Source organism: Anser brachyrhynchus, assembly GCF_964034855.1.
Source record: "Anser brachyrhynchus genome assembly, contig: SCAFFOLD_59, whole genome shotgun sequence".
Lineage (NCBI taxonomy): Eukaryota > Metazoa > Chordata > Aves > Anseriformes > Anatidae > Anser > Anser brachyrhynchus.
The window spans coordinates 411366-417180 of NW_027663695.1; the positions used below are offsets into that span (position 1 = coordinate 411366).

The following is a 5815-nucleotide window of genomic DNA, read 5'->3' on the forward strand; positions in this document are numbered from 1 at the left end:
CCTGTACACGATAAAAGACAATTGAGCTATCCATTAAAGCTGAAGCATACTTAACACTCATATTGAGCGTTTGTGTCTTCCCTCCGTCGACAACAAATGGCGCCCGAACAGGGACCCTTGCTGGACGAGGACCCGAAACGAGTAAGCCGGTATTAGGCGACGGAGTACAAGGGGAAAGCCGGTTCTGACTACGTAACCCGGAATCCGCGGAACATAAGATTGGGGCGAGCAGAAGACGACTCGGGAAGAGCGCCCGGGACGAACCCATAGCGGGTCCCGCCGGAACGCCGCGAACGGAAGCTTTGTACGGGGGCAACGGCACCGTGAGTAAGCATGGAGAAACAAGCGGCAATAGATTTACTTAAGTGCTTTTTAGAAAAGCGTAAGACACGCTTTGCACGGGGGCAACGGCACCGTGAGTAAGCATGGAGAAACAAGCGGCAATTAATTTACTTAAGTGCTTTTTAGAAAAGCGTAAGACGCCAGATATAGATTGTCATAAAGAATTACAGGGGTTAGTGGCCTATGGGGTGGCGAAGGGCTGCTTTATTAACCCTGACACATTGTTTGAGGAGGATGAGTGGCGTAAGTTTGGTGATATATTGTTTGAGGAAATGATTAGTGAGAATAAGACGGCTAAGAAGCTGGCAAAACCGTGGCGGGCTGTTACGAATGCTTTAACAATACATCGGGTAGAACAGAAAGTAGCAGCCGCTGCAACAGAGCGGCTGGGCAAAACGTTGAGGGCGGATGAAGAGGCCAATCCGTACCCCCTCCCTCCGTCGGTCCAACAATTCACCATGAAGGCACCCGGGGGATGGGGAGAGGGGGCACGACCCAGTGCACCTCCTCTACCCCTGGAAACTCCCGAGGGAGAGGCGGCAGGCGAGGGGAGAAATAAGAATCCATTTTTGAAAGATATGCGACTCGAATCAGGGGGGTCGGAGAGAGCAGGACTCTGGGCGAAAATAGCAGGGGAGGCGTTACGTGAAGGTGATGTGGGGGCAGCGACAGAGCTTGTAGGCGCCTTCCCCGTGGTGTACTCTCCACCAGACGCCCAGGGCCAGATAACTGTTACTATGACAAATCTGGACTGGAAAATACTGACCCAATTGCGTGCCACGGTAAATGAGTCAGGAATACGTGGGGAGCCAACGAAACAGATGTTAGACTATCTGTGGTCCACTAACGTGTTGCTCCCCGGCGATATTCGTAATATCATGAAACTAATACTGACGCAGCATCAGATCCTGCTGTTTAATGCCCATTGGCATTCAGCTTGTCAGGAGGCAGTCGCGGTGCAGCGTCAGCCCGGAGATCCATTATACGGGGTCACGCTGGAGGAGCTTTTGGGGGTCGGTGCATACAATCGCTTGGAGGCCCAGGCCCTAATGGGGCCGGATAAGGCAAAAGCGACCATGACGCTAGCTAGGAGAGCACTGGACCAAATTAGGGAGCCTGGAGGAATGCCCTCCTATATGTCCATCAAGCAAGGGCGAGACGAAGCGTTTGGAACATTTATTGATAGGGTTGCCGCAGCTATACAGGTAGCTGGGTTACCCGAATATCTCAAAGGCCCTATTCTTAAACAATGCGCCCTTCAAAATTGTAATCAAACCTCTCGAAATGTTCTAAATACGCTGCCCAGTACCTGGACTATAGAAGAGGCTCTTGATCGATTGTCGCGGATACCGATAGGCTCGCAAGCGCTATTGGTTGACGCTATTCGAAAGGTAGGGGAAAGTATTACTCAGGGACTGCAGGCTAGTCAGTCGCAGGTATTCGCCGCCCTTGCCCCCCTGCAAAGTGGAAAAGGACCTCACTCGTCGAGAAGACCTGCACTACGCTGCTATCGGTGTGGCATCGCGGGTCATATAAAGAGGCAATGTGGGACGGCTAATGTGTGGTGTCCCTCTTGCCGATCTGATACGCATAATGAAACCGCTTGCCGGCGGAAGACCCAGGGAAACGGGAAGACCAGCGGGAACCGCCGCCCCGCGATGACACAAAAAGCGGCTTTCCCCTCAACAGCGGCGGCAGCTGCGGAGACTCCAACCGAGACGAATCCTTTCACCTCCAACCAGCCACCAGAGGGAGCCTGGGGATTGGACTTGGCAACCGCAGTAAATGTGACTTTGATGGACAATAAGCCTGTTGGGGTGAAAACAGGCGTTATGGGACCTGTAAAAATTAATAATGAGCCTGTTGGAGCACTTCTGATTGGAAGGTCATCGGCGACATTAAATGGGGCTTTAGTGTTAACAGGACTTATTGATAAGGACTTTACTGGGGAGATACAAATTATGGTATCAGCCATGTTCCCTCCGCTACATATACCGAAGGGAACTCGATTGGCTCAATTCTGCCTGTCTCTTGCCAAAGCGACTGATCCCTTCCGCACCTGTTTGTTCGGGGTCCCAATAGGGAACAAGGAGGAGCTGAAACAACTGTTAGCACCATATTCCGCAAGTACTGATTTGTTCGATCTTTCGTCCAACCTCTCCGACGCCGTTGTGGCGGCGCTAGTGGCTCTGAACACGAGCTTGCCATGGGATCCCCAGGAACTGGATTTGTTGGGATCAGTGGCGGTAGGGAACACCAGTAATAACTGGACACAGACGTGCTTTATGTGGAATAAAGGAAAACAAAATATGACTCAATGGACTAATGTGACCTCTCACACAAGGGGGTTCGAAGCTAATAGCAGCTATTGCGGGTACAACGACACCACCAACACCACCATGGGGGCATACGGGAACAAGTCAAGCACATGGCCAAGGCAAACTGCTAAGGCCTTACCACCTGGTATATTCCTGATCTGTGGAGATCGAGCCTGGCAGGGAATCCCAGCAAATGCGCACGGGGGGCCATGCTATTTGGGACGCTTGACTTTGTTTGCCCCTGACCTACACAGTCAAGAATTGCGAAACATTACTCAACAATGGAAACGACGGACGAGACGCAGTCTCAAAAACTTTGGGGAGTGACTGCGATAACCAGGTCGAACTCTGGGGTCCTGCTGAAAGGTTCTTTTCAGCGGCACTTGTGCCTGGAGTGGCTGTGGCTCATGCTATGGCTAGTCTAGGGAAACTAGCTTGTTGGGCTGTAAAACAAGCAAATGTGACATTTGAAAAAAAAAAAAAAAAAAAAAAAAAAAAAAAAAAAAAAGGGAGAGAGAGAAACTAGCTTGCACATTTTAGGTCTGTGAAATTTTGTGAGAATTTTTTCCTGCACTGGACAGTTGAGAGAAAAAAAAAAAAAAGGAAAGAAAAAAAAAAAAAAAAAAAAAAAAAAAAAAAAAGCACATAGGGAATTATGTTAATTGTGTTTGTGTCTTTAGGCAAAGCTGTGGAAGTCTTGAAATGTCACAGTAGTAAATAACTTTTATTACTTTTTGGCTAATTCTTTTTCTGTTGGAACACTGAATTCTGTGCATATGTATATATGAACACAAATTGAAGGCCTCTACCTCCTGGAGTATACAACTTGGTTTGTTTACCTCCACATGATTTTTTTTTTTTTTTAAGTTCAGTGTGGAGACTTGAAACTTGAATGTCCCTTCCAACTTTTATATTTAAAACAAGACTAGAAAATTGAAGACTGTTTTTCACCTGTACATAGAAATATTAAAGGGTGGTCTTAAAATTTGAACATTGGTCTGGAGAAAAACCATGGTGTTTGTTATGGACAATTAACTGTTAAAGTTATTGTAAGTTATCTGTATTTAGCAGAGTATTTTCAACGAGTGATCTGAGCTGAAATTGGAGACTATTAGTAAGTTATGTTTGGAAGTTTTAACTTCAATGAAGTAATTATTTGCTGTGAAAGAGACGAACATTGAATGACTGAACAAAGAGGGTGCAATATCTTTGTTTTTTATGAGGCTCCTGAGAATAAAACCAACTGAAGCATTTCAATTCACTTGAATGAGAAACGTGTTTAATTAAAAGAGCCCAAGAAGACACTGGTATGAAAGGTAAAATCTCAGAGGTTGGTCAGTTAATGTGGCACACTTGCTGGTCACTTTGTAAAATGTAGATTTGAAGTACAGTGGTGAAAACATTAAATGTGACTACGCAGATGCTCACAGAAATGGCCCAGGACCTGGACAGCTTGCGACACGCTGTGTTACAGAACAGAGCGGCGATTGATTTTCTACTGCTGGCACAGGGCCACGGGTGTGAAGAGCTCGAAGGAATGTGCTGTTTTAATCTCTCGGACCATGGCGAGTCAATCCACGAGCAACTGAAATGGCTGAGAGACCACACCAAGAAGATAGTGGTCCAAGATAATTGGCTTGATAGACTGTTTGCAAATTGGTTTGGGAACATGGGGGGTTGGATATTGGGTCTGATAAAAGAAGGGCTACGCTTACTGCTAATAATTGTCCTAATTATAGTAGCGGCGCGAGTAGTATTTAGTTGCCTAATAAAAAGGCTCGAGCAGTTAACTAGTAGGGTTTTTCTAGCAACAGTAATAGCATGTGTAAGGTGTAATTGCTCGAAAAAGAAAAAAAAAAAAAAAAAAAAAAAAAAAAAAAAAAAAAAAAAAGGGGTCAATGCCACACGTGCTCCTTATTGCAATGCATCTCTTTGCTGTCATTATACAAACTATAATAGCATCCTTCCTTGCGCCAGGAGCCGCTCTGCTCGGCTGTGGGATCGACTGTGGAACGGACGCCCCTAGGTGCACCCCGAGCATTTTTTCCTCGGAGGGGTCTCCACTCTCAGCCGCTCACCACGGGAGCAGACAAGGACCTCCTGAAGCTGCACACAAATTATTTTCAGTGATATTGTCTTGTGGTATGAATGAGAAGTGCAAGAGGCCTCTCTGCGTGATTGTGTGATTGTGTGATTGTGCTGTGCGAGTAAGAAGCAGTATCGCTGCGAAGCAACATTCCTAGCGCTTAGTGGCTTGTTGACTGATGTAGATTCTAGTAGGCACACTACTTTACAATCGTAGTTCTGCATGAGATTTTTGACCCTGTTGCTTATTGTACCTTGCTTATTGCAGTGTGTGCGGTGATTGATAGAAAAATCTATAGAAAGCTTTTGGTTCAAAATAAAAACGGGGGAATTGTTGAGGACTGGCTCGCTGCGCGTAATCACATTGATATCATGCAGCTGCAAGATAAGGAAATGGCGGATTACCGCACCCAGCTGGTCTAGAAAAACAAGAGCAAAGGCACGTACGCAAGGCTTGTCTGGGAACTCTTGTGAGAAATCCCAGGCAGCTTGTCTGGGAACTCTTGTGAGAAATCCCAGGCAATTAGAAACAATGATAGTAGAGGGCATACTGCCCTGGGAGTTATAGTTAGATTAGAAAGGGGAACTAGCGGATAGAAGAATGCGGAACTAACAGATAGGGCAGTAGATGACGCTTACCAATAAGGAGCTTGGCTTTTGCAATATGTATGAGCTAATTATCCTGTACACGATAAAAGACAATTGAGCTATCCATTAAAGCTGAAGCATACTTAACACTCATATTGAGCGTTTGTGTCTTCCCTCCGTCGACAACAAGTCCAGAGAGTGCACTAGCACCACTGGGGAATGCAGTGCAGTGAGTCCAGTGAGTACACTGGCACCAATGGGGATGCAGTGCAGTGAGTCAAGAGAGTGCACTGGCACCACTGGGGATGCACTGCAGTGAGCCCAGAGAGTGCACTGGCACCACTGGGGATGCGGTGCCGGGAGTCCAGAGAGTGCACTGGCACCACTGGGGATGCAGTGCAGTGAGTCCAGAGAGTGCACTGGCACCACTGGGGATGCAGTGCAGTGAGTCCAGAGAGTGCACTAGCACCACTGGGGATGCA

General features: G+C 47.0%; 1 long non-coding RNA gene across 1 annotated transcript; it reads left to right on the plus strand.

The window, feature by feature from the left end:
- Nucleotides 1-2386: 2386 nt before the first annotated feature.
- On the plus strand, nt 2387-5486 carry LOC308187018. The gene is made up of 2 exons (XR_013944416.1): nt 2387-5229; nt 5265-5486. It is a non-coding gene; the product is annotated as an uncharacterized lncRNA (long non-coding RNA).
- The last annotated feature ends 329 nt before the right edge of the window (nt 5487-5815 follow it).